Source organism: Oncorhynchus mykiss, chromosome 6 (genome assembly GCF_057628025.1).
Source record: "Oncorhynchus mykiss isolate SJ-2025 chromosome 6, ASM5762802v1, whole genome shotgun sequence".
Lineage (NCBI taxonomy): Eukaryota > Metazoa > Chordata > Actinopteri > Salmoniformes > Salmonidae > Oncorhynchus > Oncorhynchus mykiss.
Window position 1 is genome coordinate 85,094,245 of NC_143027.1, and position 13,920 is coordinate 85,108,164.

Below are 13,920 nucleotides of genomic sequence, written 5' to 3' on the forward strand. Positions count from 1 at the left end.
ATCTAAATGTCATTATTTGACTGATATTTGTTGTGTTTCTGGAAGTTATTTTGTCATTAATGATTCCATGTACATAGGTTCCACAAGGTAGGGGTGTACCCCCTCAGCAAGAGGAAGAAGGATAACATTTTGTCGTCAACTGCACTGTCCTCAGTAGTATGATGAATCAGACCTCAATTGCAGCAATCCAAAGGTTGTATGAGGAAATTGTGAAAGGTATTTGGACAGAAATATGTATGTTTGGCTACCTTTAAGACCCTATCCCTCAACCACCACATCCGCCAGAATGTAAAAAACGAATTATTCCAATTATGCAAATTCACCAAAGTCAGCCCCTCCCTCTCCTGTCCTGTCGGTTGAAACTCTCATCCATGCTTTCATCTTCTCCAGAATAGACTATTGCAACTTACTACTCCCCGGCACTAACACAAACTCCCTCGATAAGCTCCAAATGGTTCAAAACTCAGCAGCCTGTCTTCTAACCCACTAAATCATCCTGGCAGCATATCACCCCCATCCTCTGTGAACTCCACTGGCTCCCTGTCTCCCACATTAATTACAAGATCCTCCTGACCTAAAAAGCTCTCCCCCACCTTGCTAGCCATTACCTCTCTGATCTTCTTCTCTCCTACCAGCCCTCATGCTCTCTCCCCTCAACCACATTTGGCCACCTTGTCATCCCCAGGTCCAAGCTCCAGAGTTTCAGTGACAGGGCCTCCTCCAGGGTTGCTCCTAGGCTCTGGAACTCCCTCCCTCAAGCCATCCGTGGCTCTTGAGTTCATCATCATCATTCAGTCCCGCCTAAAAACCCACCTCTTCACCATGGCCTACCCTTACCTCCCCCTCCACCATTCTCTCACACACCTCTTCTGTTTCACACACTCGCACACACACAACACCTGCTCGCTCAATTACCATCTGTCTCACTCACATACTTGTTTACCTGCTGCTGTGTGTTTTGTTGCTCACCTTACTTTGCTACCTGACAACTTTACGTTTTTTACTTTTTAATTACCTTTTATATTTTTTGTTTTTCCCTCGCTCTACTTTTTTTCATTCAACTTTTTCACTCCGTACACTTTATCTGGACGTGGTTCGTCAGGACCTCCACCAGCCGAAACTAAGTAGTGACATTAACATGATGCCTTCTAATTACAGTTGCTGTACTCATAATATACAAGAGAACGATCGCCTTACGGCGAGGATAGCTGTGCTACAAGCCCAGCTTCAGACGCAATCGTTAGGCAAGGTTCATTTCAGTGTAGGAAAGGATGAAACAGTGTCTGTGCCACCAGTAAGTACAGATAGTAGTATAAATCCCCTCGCACGGTCCCTGCAGCCGGACAACTTTCTCATGACTTCTGGGGGGAAATGCTGTAGGAATGCTCAACCAGTGTCGCGCATTCAGCCGACAGAAACTTTCAACCGGTTCTCCCCATTTAGCAACTGGTTAGAGTTAGAGGCCTGGTCTCTGGTCTCTACTCCTCCCGTTACGGGGTCTGAGACGCCGAAGCCTCCCACCATTATCTCGGACAAATTGAAAATCCTAGTCATTGGCGACTCCATTACCCGCAGTATTAGACTTAAAACGAATCATCCAGCGATCATACACTGCTTACCACAGGGGGCAGGGCTACCAACGTTAAGGCTAATCTGAAGATGGTGCTGGCTTAAACTAAAACTGACGGGTGTAGAGAGTGTAGGGATATTGTTATCCACGTTGGCACCAACGATGTTAGGATGAAACAGTCAGTGAGTGCAGCCTAATCTATGCAGCCAACTCAATCACTTTGTATAGCTACTGTTTACATGCCTTATGGGTCATATACAGCGTTCCTCATTGAGTTCCCTGAATTCCAATCGGACCTTGTAGTCATGACAGATAATTTTTGGTGAATTTAATATTCACATGGAAAAGTCCACAGACCCACTCCAAAAGGCTTTCGGAGCCATCATCGACTCAGTGAGTTTTGTCCAACATGTCTCCGGACCTACTCACTGCCACCGTCATACTCTGGACCTAGTTTTGTCCCATGGAATAAATGTTGTGGATCTTAATGTTTTTCCTCATAATCCTGGACTATTGGACCACCATTTTATTATGTTTGCAATCACAACAAATAATCTGCTCAGACCCCAACCAAGGACCATCAAAAGTCGTGCTATAAATACTCAAGACAACCCAAAGATTCCTAGATGCTCTTCCAGACTCCCTCCGCCTACCCAAGGACTTCAGAGTACAAAAATCAGTTAACCACCTAACTGAGGAACTCAATTTAACCTTGCACAATACTCTAGATGCAGTCGCACCTCTAAAAACAAAAATGGCACCACACCGAACTGGAAGTCTTCCGACTAGCTTGGAAAGATCGTACCGTGCAGTTTCGAAGAGCCCTCACTGCTGCTCGATCAACCTATTTTTCCAACTTATTTGAGGAAAATAAGAACAATCCAAAATGTATTTTTGATACTGTGGCAAAGCTAACTAAAAAGTAGCATTCCACAAGAGAGGATGGCTTTCACTTCAGCAGTGATAAATTCATGAACTTATTTGAGGAAAAGATCATGATCATGATCATTAGAAAGCAAATGACGAAACAACTCTTTAAATCTGTGTATTCCTCCAACGCTCAGTTGTCCTGAGTCTGCACAACTCTACCAGGATCAAGGGAGACACTCAAGTGTTTTAGTACTATATATCTTGACACAATGATGAAAATAATCATGGCCTCTAAACCTTCAAGCTGCATTCTGGACCCTATTCCAACTAAACTACTGAAAGATCTGCTTCCTGTGCTTGGCCCTCCTATGTTGAACATAAAAAAATGGTACACATCCGGTGGATAGAGACCCTACTCACTAAAAGTGGCAGTAATAAAGCCTCTCTTGAAAAAGCCAAACATTGACCCAGAAAATATAAAAAACTATCGGCCTATATCGAATCTCCCATTCCTCTCAAAAATGTTAGTTAAAGCTGTTGCACAGCAACTCACTGCCTTCCTGAAGACAAACAATGTATATGAAACTTACTTATGGTTATGGTAAATTACCTTTTAATGGTGTTGCTGCATTTGATACTATCGATCACCACATTCTTTTGGAGAGATTGGAAACCCAAATTGGTCTACACGAACAAGTTCTGGCCTGGTTTAGATCTTATCTGTCGGAAAGATATCAGTTTGTCTCTGTGGATGGTTTGTCCTCTGACAAATCAACTGTAAATTTCGGTGTTCCTCAAGGTTCCGTTTTAGGACCACTACTGTTTTCAGTATATATTTTACCCCTTGGGTGATGTCATTTGGAAACATAATGTTAACTTTCACTGCTATGCGGATGACACACAGCTGTACATTTCGATGAAACATGGTGAAGCCCCAAAATTGTCCTTCCTGGAAGCCTGTGTTTCAGACATAAGGAAGTGGATGGCTGCAAATGTTCTACTTTTAAACTCGGACAAAACAGAGATGCTTGATCTAGGTCCCAAGAAACAGAGATCTGTTAAATCTGACAATCTTGATTGTTGTACAGTTGTCTCAAATAAAACTGTGAAGGACCTCTGCGTTACTCTGGACCCTGATCTCTCTTTTGACAACCATATCAAGACTATTTCAAGGACAACTTTTTTTCCATCTACGTAACATTGCCAAAATCAGAAACTTTCTGTTCAAAAGTGATGCAGAAAAATTTATCCATGCTTTTGTCACTTCTAGTTTAGACTCCTGCAATGCTCTACTTTCCGGCTACCCGGATAAAGCACAAAATAAACTTCAGTCAGTGCTAAACACGGCTGCTGGAATCTTGACTAGAACCAAACAATTTGATCATATTACTCCAGTGCTAGCCTCTCTACACTGGCTTCCTGTTAAGGCAAGGGCTTATTTCAAGGTTTTACTGCTAACCTACAAAGCATTACATGGGCTTGCTCCTACCCATCTTTCTGATTTGGTCCTGCCGTGCATACCTACACGTACGTTACTGTCACAAGACGCAGGCCTCCTTACTGTCCCTAGAATTTCTAAACAAACAGCTGGAGGCAGGGCTTTCTCCTATAGAGCTCAATTTTTATGGAATGGTCTGCCTACCCATGTGAGAGACGCAGACTCGGTCTCAACCTTTAAGTCTTTATTGAAGACTCATCTCTTCAGTAGGTCCTATGATTGAGTGTAGTCTGGCCCAGGAGTGTGAATGTGAACGGAAAGGCACTGGAGCAACGAACCGCCCTTGCTGTCGCTGCCTGGCCGGTTCCCCTCTCTCCACTGGGATTCTCTTCCACTAACCCTATTACAGGGGCTGAGTCACTGGCTTACTGGTGCTCTTCCATGCCGTCCCTAGGAGGGGTGCGTCACTTGAGTGGGTTGAGTCACTGACGTGATCTTCCTGTCCGGGTTGGCGCGCCCCCTTGGGTTGTGCCGTGGCGGAGATCTTTGTGGGCCATACTCGGCCTTCTCTCAGGATGGTAAGTTGGTGGTTGAAGATAACCCTCTAGTGGTGTGGGGGCTATGCTGTGGCAAAGTGGGTGGGGTTATATCCTGCCTGTTTGGCCCTGTCCGGGGGTATCATCGGATGGGGCCACAGTGTCTCCCGACCCCTCCTGTCTCAGCCTCCAGTATTTATGCTGCAGTAGTTTTTGTCGGAGGGCTAAGGTCAGTCTGTTATATCTGGAGATTTTCTCCTGTCTTATCCGGTGTCCTATGTGAATTTAAGTATGCTCTCTCTAATTCTCTCTCTCTCTCTCTCTAATTCTCTCTCGCTCTCGGAGGACCTGAGCCCTAGGACCATGCCTCAGGACTACCTGGCCTGATGACTCCTTGCTGTCCCCAGTCCACCTGGCCGTGCTGCTGCTCCAGTTTATTATTATTTTACCATGCTGTTCATCTATGAACATTTGAAAATCTTGGCCATGTTCTGTTATAATCTCCACCCGGCACAGCCAGAAGAGGACTGGCTATCCCTCATAGCCTGGTTCCTCTCTGGTTTCTTCCTAGGTTCTGGCCTTTCTACAGAGTTTTTCCTAGCCACCTTGCTTCTACACCTGCATTGCTTGCTGTTTGGGGTTTTAGGCTGGGTTTCTGTACAGCACTTTGAGATATCAGCTGATGTAAGAAGGGCTTTAAGTAAATTTGATTTAATACTCACACATCACACCCTTTCCTTGAGCCCTTCTTACCTCTATTTAGCCCTGTTTATACCTGGTTCTAACATGAATTACATGTCCTGATCTTGTCCACAGTCTGATTGTACCCACATTTTCACACAGGTGTAGACGATTAAAAGAAGCATTGTGATCAGATCATCCTAACCACGTCTGGAGGTGACAGTGAAACCATTTTAATCATCCTGCCTTCTAAAATCATTGACAGGTGTCACCATTGACTTATGGAATATATACACTGGGGAGAACAAGTATTTGATACACTGCCGATTTAGCAGGTTTTCCTACTTACAAAGCATGTAGAGGTCTGTCATTTTTATCATACGTACACTTCAACTGTGAGAGACGGAATCTAAAATCCAGAAAATCACATTGTATGATTTTTAAATAATTAATTTGCATTTTATTGCATGACATAAGTATTTGATCACCTACCAACCAGTAAGAATTCTGGCTCTCACAGACCTGTTAGTTTTTCTTTAAGAAGCCCACCTGTTCTCCACTCATTACCTGTATTAACTGCACCTGTTTGAACTCGTTACCTGTATAAAAGACACCTGTCCACACACTCAATCAAACAGACTCCAACCTCTCCACAATGGCCAAGACCAGAGAGCTGTGTAAGGACATCAGGGGTAAAATTGTAGAGCTGCGGGATATCGGGGGTTCAACTTGGTTGATGATGGGGGTGTAGCTGGTCTCCTTGGGGTGTAGCTGGTCTCTTGAACCCCTGATATCCCCCACGGCCCAGGAGACCAGCTACACCCCCATCCTCAACCAAGTTGAACCCCCAATATCCCCCACGGCCCAGGAGACCAGCTACACCCAAACCGAACCAAAGAAGATGGGGGGAAAGTCCTGTCACCCTCAAAAAAAACCCTCCAACCTGCTGAGCATGACACAGTCAATCCCATCCAACCCCATCCTACCCCGACCAAGGAAGAGGAAATATAACTACATGCAAAAAGGTAAATTAGTATCTAACTTATATTGTTTATTCATGTATGTTAATGATGTCAATAACTTCAATAAAGTTTTTAATAAATGTATAAAACAATTCCAGTGATTGATGGTCCCCTACTTTTTAGGAGGCAGGCATACTGTACACTCTTAGAAAAAAGGGTTCCAAAAGGGTTCTTCAGCTGTCGCCAAAGGAGAACCATTTTTGGTTCTAGGTTGAAGCCTTTTTTGTTCCAGTTAGAACTCTATTGGGTTCCATGTAGAACCCTTTGTCTTAAGGAACCCAACAAAAATTATCCTATGGTGACAGCCAAATAACCATTTCTAAGAGTGTAGTCTAAGGCTAGGCAGAGATGTAAAATTAATAATGCAAATGACTGTCCTGCTAACTTTATTCATGTTCTGGTGCATTTATTGTTTCAGTGTCCAGTGCATCCGGGATAAACGATTTTCCCTATTCTCAAAATTCTTTCCAATAGATCTTCAGAGGAGGTAAATCTGCAGAACATTGACATTCCTGTGACTGTATTTACAGGCTAATCCTAGTGCTACACCCAATTGTAGTTAACTTGCAGTGCATAGACCTTGTAGTTAAAGTGGCAATATGGAACATTTTGGGTGGCACGACCAAATTCACATAGAAATGTTAGTTACAGATCATAATTTGATTTGAAAGCAAGTCTAAGAAGCTGTAGATCTGTTCTACAGTGTGCGTTATTTCTATGCTTCCCGTTTCTAAGTTTTGTTATTGAGTCTTTTACTTTGGTTTTGTACAACAGCTTCAAACAGTTGATATTAGCTACCATGACATTGCGGGGCGATTTCTGCATCGTGCAGCATTAAAATAAAACAGACATTTGTATTGGTTGCATAATAAAGGGTCAGGATCTCCTAGAATTAATTGAGGATATACTGTACACTCAACACCATATGTATTTGGACAGTGTAGATAAAATGTTGAATTTGTCTCTGTACTCCAGCATTTTGAATTGCATTGTCGAGAAGCAACCTGCAAGTAAGCATTTCGTTGGATGGTGTTACCATCCGTATCCTGTACATACGACTAATACAACTTGCAACTAGCCCTACCATTTGACAATGTCATAAGTATTTAGACACATTTCATGTATGTATTAAAGTTGTCAAATGTTTATTATTTGGGCCCATATTCCTAGAACACAATGACTACATTAAGCTTGTGAATCTACAAACGTGTACAGTTTGTTTTGGTTATTTGAGATTATATTGTGCCCAATAATAACTTAATGGTGAATAATGTGTCATGTTGTAGTCACTTCTATTGTAAGTAAGAATAGAACATCTTGATGTAGTCATTGTGTGCAAGGAATATGGGATCAAATATTACACTTTTGACAACTTTAACCCACTAAGTGATGTGTGTCCAAATACTTGGCATCTTTAAATGGGGGGGGGGGGGGGGGACTAGACATATAAAGGGCTTTCATTTCTAAATGGTAAATCAGGAAAGTCTGAAAATACCCTGAAATAAAAGGTACCATTCTGTACTGTAACCTCATATCAAACATTTGATCTGAAATTCTGGAGACTTGAGCCACATTTAAAAATGTTGCATCGCTGTCAAAATAAAGATGTAATGCAGTACTTTTTTTAAATATTTTTATTTATTTAACCAGGAACAAGTTCTCATTTGAAACTGCGACCTGGCTAAGATAAAGCATAGCAGTGTGAACAGACAACAACACAGAGTTACACATGGAGTAAACAATAAACAAGTCAATAACATCGTAGAAAAAAATAATCTATATACATTGTGTGCAAAAGGCATGAGGAGGTAGGCAATAAATAGGCCATAGGAGTGAATAATTACAATTTAGCAGATTAACACTGGAGTGATAAATGATTAGATGAACATGTGCAAGTAGAGATACTGGTGTGCAAAAGAGCAGAAAAGTAAATAAAATAAAAACAGTATGGGGATGAGGTAGGTTAATTGGGTGGGCTATATACCGATGGACTATGTACAGCTGCAGCGATCGGTTAGCTGCTCAGATAGCAGATGTTGGTGAGGGAGATAAAAGTCTCCAACTTCAGAGATTTTTGCAATTCGTTCCAGTCGCAGGCAGCAGAGAACTGGAAAGAAAGGCGGCCAAATTAGGTTTTGGCTTTAGGGATGATCAGTGAGATACACCTGCTGGAGCGCGTGCTACAGGTGGGTGTTGCCATCGTGACCAGTGAACTGAGATAAGGCGGAGCCTTACCTAGCATAGACTTGTAGATGACCTGGAGCCAGTGGGTCTGGCGACAAACATGTAGCGAGGGCCAGCCGACTAGAGCATACAGGTCGCAGTGGTGGGTTGCATAAGGTGCTTTAGTAACAAAACGGATGGCACTGTGATAAACTGCATCCAGTTTGCTGAGTAGAGTTTTGGAAGCTATTTTGTAGATGACATCGCCGAAGTCGAGGATCAGTAGGATAGTCAGTTTTACTAGGGTAAGTTTTGCGGCATGAGTGAAGGAGGAGTCTGGGAGGAGAGTTTGCAGTCTAGCCAGACACCGAGGTACTTATAGATGTCCACATATTCTAGGTCGGAACCATCCAGGGTGGTGATGGGCGTGCGGGTGCAGGCAGCGAACGGTTGAAAAGCATGCATTTGGTTTTACTAGCGTTTAAGAGCAGTTGGAGGCCACGGAAGGAGTATTGTATGGTATTGAAGCTCGTTTGGAGGTTAGATAGCACAGTGTCCAAGTAAGGGCCAGAGGTATACAGAATGGTGTCATCTGCGTAGAGGTGGATCAGGGAATCGCCCGCAGCAAGAGCAACATCATTGATTTATACACAGAAAAGAGTCGGCCCGAGAATTGAACCCTGTGGTACCGCCATAGACTGCCAGAGGACCGGACAACATGCCTTCCGATTTGACACACTGAACTCTGTCTGCAAAGTAGCTGGTGAACCAGGCAAGGCAGTCATTAGAAAAACCGAGGCTACTGAGTCTGCCGATAAGAATATGGTGATTGACAGAGTCGAAAGCCTTGGCCAGGTCGATGAAGACGGCTGCACAGTACTGTCTTTTATCGATTATTTTAATTTATTTGACCTTTATTTAACTAGGCAAGTCAGTTAAGAACAAATTCTTATTTTCAATGACAGCCTAGGAGCAGTGCGTTAACTGCCTGTTCAGGGGCAGAACGACAGATTTGTACCTTGTCAGCTTGGGGATTTGAAGGTTTTGCCGCTCTTTCAGAACATCTGCTGTCTGGATTTGGGTAAAGGAGAACCTGGGGAGGCGTGGGCGAGTATCTGCGGGGGGGGGGGGGGGGGGGGGGGGGTGGAGCTGTTGGCCGAGGTTGGAGTAGCCAGGAGGAAGGCATGGCCAGCCGTTGAGAAATGCTTCTTGAAGTTTTCGATTATCACGGATTTATCGGTGGTGACCGTGTTACCTAGCCTCAGTGCAGTGGGCAGCTGGGAGGAGGTGCTCTTGTTCTCCATGGACTTTACAGTTTCCCAGAACATTTTGGAGTTAGAGCTACAGGATGCAAATTTCTGCTTGAAAAAGCTGGCCTTTGCTTTCCTGACTGACTGCGTGTATTGGTTCCTGACTTCCCTGAACAGTTGCATATCGTGGGGACTATTCGATGCTATTGCAGTTCGCCACAGGATGTTTTTGTGCTGGTCGAGGGCAGTCAGGTCTGGAGTGAACCAAGGGCTATATCTGTTCTTAATTCTGCATTTTTTGAAAGGAGCATGCTTGTCTAAGATGGTGAGGAAGTTACTTTTAAAGAATGACCAGGCATCCTCAACTGATGGTATGAGGTCAATATCCTTCCAGGATACCCGGGCCAGGTCGATTAGAAAGGCCTGCTCGCAGAAGTGTTTTAGGGAGCGTTTGACAGTGATGAGGGGTGGTCATTTGACCGCGGACCTGTAGCGTATACAGGCAATGAGGCAGTGATCGCTGAGATCCTGATTGAAGACAGCAGAGGTGTATTTGGAGGGCAAGTTGGTCAGGATAATGTCAATTAGGGTGCCCATGTTTACGGATTTAGGGTTGTACCTGGTGGGTTCCTTGATGATTTGTGAGATTGAGGGCATCTAGCTTAGATTGTAGGACTGCCGGGGTGTTAAGCATATCCCAGTTTTGGTCACCTAACAGAACGAACTCTGAAGCTAGATGGGGGGCGATCAATTCACAGATGGTGTCCAGGGCATAGCTGGGAGCTGAGGGGGGTCAGTAGCAGGCGGCAACAGTGAGAGACTTATTTCTGGAGAGATCCATTTTTAAAATTAGAAGTTTGAACTGTTTGGGCATAGACCTGGAAAGTATGACAGAACTTTGCAGGCTATCTCTGCAGTAGATTGCAACTCCTCCCCCTTTGGCAGTTCTATCTTGACGGAAAGTGTTATAGTTGGGTATGGAAATCTCAGAATTTTTGGTGGCCTTCCTAAGCCAGGATTCAGACACGGCAAGGACATCAGGTTTGGCAGAGTGTGCTAAAGCAGTGAGTAAAACAAACTTGGGGAGGAGGCTTCTGATGTTGACATGCATGAAACCAAGGCTTTTTCGATCACAGAAATCAACAAATGAGAGTGCCTGGGGACATGCGGGGCCTGGATTTACCTTCACATCACCCGAGGAACAGAGGAGGAGTAGGTTGAGGGTGCGGCTGAAGGCTATCTAAACTGGTCGCCTAGAACATTGGGGACAAGGAATAAAAGGAGCAGATTTATGGGCGTGGTAGAATATATTCAGGGCATAATGTGCAGACGGGTATGGTGGGGTGCGGGTACAGCGGAGGTAAGTACAATTCAGTAACACCAAGATGATGACAATTTTGATAGTAGAACTATTTAAACATACCTATTTCTTCATCAATGTTTAAAACTGGAGTGGATTCCAATCCACTGGTCCTTGTCTCTAAAATAAGATATGAAAAAAAGGATTAGACTTAAAGGGGCATTCTTCAGTTGATAAAGCCATTTTTGGACTTATATTAACGATATGTACCCATTGATTCTTGAAGATTATAACTTATTAATGCCTCATGAGTTTAATTCAACCCCATCAGAATCCAAACTATAAGCTTTTTTTAGTAAATGTTTGCAAACAATGTAAATGTTTAAAAAAACACTAGCCTTAAAACATGGTTATAACTATTATTTCAATAACATTGATGCTAAGTTATTGAATCCATAGCTCTGTATATAAATTGAAAGTGGTTACATTTCCACAACCCCATCACTCAGCTTTTAACCAAAACGGGAGGGGAGTGTGTTTTGTTATTGTTTCAACTACCAATTACAGCTTTAATAAAAATACAATAAATGAATTACAAGGCCACTGAATAACAAGGAATTATATAGGTTAATGTATAGGTTAATATAGTCAATCGCTCATCAATACCTAATTCTTCCTCAGTGACTGGCCCAAAATGTTGCACTAGTCTGGCTCTTGATGTACTGGCCCTTGGAGCTAAAAAAAAAGTAATTAAAAGGTTTTTAATTCAGAAGATATGCTGGAGTTTTGACTCTCCTTTCATTAAATATGTATTTTCATCAGGGACAGACAACAGTTAGAGACAGGGAAAGGTGGGATCAGACCTGTATGTAATGTATTATGTGCTGTGGGTAGATGGTACTAGACCGGCCTATGGAATGACAACAAACGTTTGATATGCTATGATACAGTATGTTTGAAAGGAAAAGGTCAGATCAGGGACCAATAAAATGAAACACCTAGACAGGATGAAACTTACCAACAGAAGTGGATGCAGTTGCCTTCCTGGTTTGAGGAACAATCTGTCCTCTCTCATCCCTTTGTCTCCATCTGAACCTAATCCCTGGAGGCTTTGTCTTTTTCTTTTCCTAAAAAAGTACATTTCAATTATCTTGGCTGGTCCACTAATAAAAGTCTCCCACAAGCAAGACTTTTATTTTCACATAAGGTGAAGTGATTTGTCAGCTGAGGAAAGGCACCTGCAGTAGACCCACGTTCTGGTTCACTCACACAGCTAACATGTGTAGAAGTTCACAAGAATGCTAACAATTGCACCCTTGTGCCTCGTGCTCAATGGGCAATATCATTGATGCCAGTGTTCAGGTCATATCATTATTTCTATCTCTACTTTGCACATTCTTCCACTGCAAATCTACCATTCCAGTGTTGTACTTGCTATATTGTATTTACTTCGCCACCATGGCCTTTTTTTTTGCCTTTACTTCCCTTATCTCACCTCATTTGCTCACAGTGTATATAGACTTATTTTTCTACGGTATTATTGACTGTGTTTGTTTTACTCCATGTGTATCTCTGTTGCTGTGTGTCGAACTGCTTTGCTTTACCTTGGCCAGGTCGCAATTGTAAATGAGAACTTGTTCTCAACTTGCCTACCTGGTTAAATAAAGGTGTTCTCAACTTGCCTACCTGGTTAAATAAAGGTGAAATAAAATAAATAAATATCATGGAGACTACGTTTAAATTCACATTTGTGCCATGTGGGGTCTACTTTGACAAACAAAAAGCAATGACATATCATAACGCTGGGGTTGTGTTGGGAATATTTGTGCACGTATGGGAGCTATATGGGTTACATTATTAGTAATGTAAGACTTGTTACATTATTAGTAATGTAAGACTTGTTACATTACCCATTCTGGGTTGAGCTCCTCAGCCAGCCTTTTTGCCTCGTTAATGACCTTATCCAGTTGGGCTTGTGGGTCCTTCTCATGGTTGAGCTCCTCAGCCAGCCTTTTGACTCGTTAATGACCTTATCCAGTTGGGCTTGTGGGTCCTTCTCATGGTTGAGCTCCTCAGCCAGCCTTTTGACTCGTTAATGACCTTATCCAGTTGGGCTTGTGGGTCCTTCTCATGGTTGAGCTCCTCAGCCAGCCTTTTGACTCGTTAATGACCTTATCCAGTCGGGCTTGTGGGTCCTTCTCATGGTTGAGCTCCTCAGCCAGCCTTTTGACTCGTTAATGACCTTATCCAGTTGGGCTTGTGGGTCCTTCTCATGGTTGAGCTCCTCAGCCAGCCTTTTGACTCGTTAATGACCTTATCCAGTTGGGCTTGTGGGTCCTTCTCATGGTTGAGCTCCTCAGCCAGCCTTTTGCCTCGTTAATGACCTTATCCAGTTGGGCTTGTGGGTCCTTCTCATGGTTGAGCTCCTCAGCCAGCCTTTTTGCCTCGTTAATGACCTTATCCAGTTGGGCTTGTGGGTCCTTCTCATGGTTGAGCTCCTCAGCCAGCCTTTTTGCCTCGTTAATGACCTTATCCAGTTGGGCTTGTGGGTCCTTCTCATGGTTGAGCTCCTCAGCCAGCCTTTTTGCCTCGTTAATGACCTTATCCAGTTGGGCTTGTGGGTCCTTCTCATGGTTGAGCTCCTCAGCCAGCCTTTTTGCCTCGTTAATGACCTTATCCAGTTGGGCTTGTGGGTCCTTCTCATGGTTGAGCTCCTTAGCCAGCCTTTTTGCCTCGTTAATGACCTTATCCAGTTGGGCTTGTGGGTCCTTCTCATGGTTGAGCTCCTTAGCAAGGCGTTCTGCCTTTTTAAATCCAGTTGGTCTTGGGGGTCCTCAGAGGCCATACCATCTCAAAAGAAACATAAAGAGACAACTTCCAATCCATCCCTTCACACAGATGCAAAAAGGGGAACATATTGCCTATTGTATAGGTGGCTAAAATAATAAGTGAGAATGATATCCAAATATATGCAAGTAATGCAACAAAAATATCCACACATTCTCTGTTGTGTATGCAACTTGGTTTATGCACCTTAGTTACGTAACCTTCCTTACTGGTTTAACACGGTTTTTAAACTAAACACTTTAA

At 43.3% G+C, this 13,920-nt stretch overlaps 1 long non-coding RNA gene across 1 annotated transcript; it reads right to left on the reverse strand.

Moving 5' to 3' along the window:
- Positions 1–9,436: 9,436 nt before the first annotated feature.
- LOC149983143 (uncharacterized) lies at positions 9,437–13,186 on the reverse strand. The gene is made up of 5 exons (XR_016496910.1): positions 12,741–13,186; positions 11,849–11,957; positions 11,497–11,565; positions 10,954–11,010; positions 9,437–10,783 (listed from the first exon to the last, which is right to left on the reverse strand). It is a non-coding gene; the product is annotated as an uncharacterized LOC149983143 (long non-coding RNA).
- Positions 13,187–13,920: the final 734 nt, after the last annotated feature.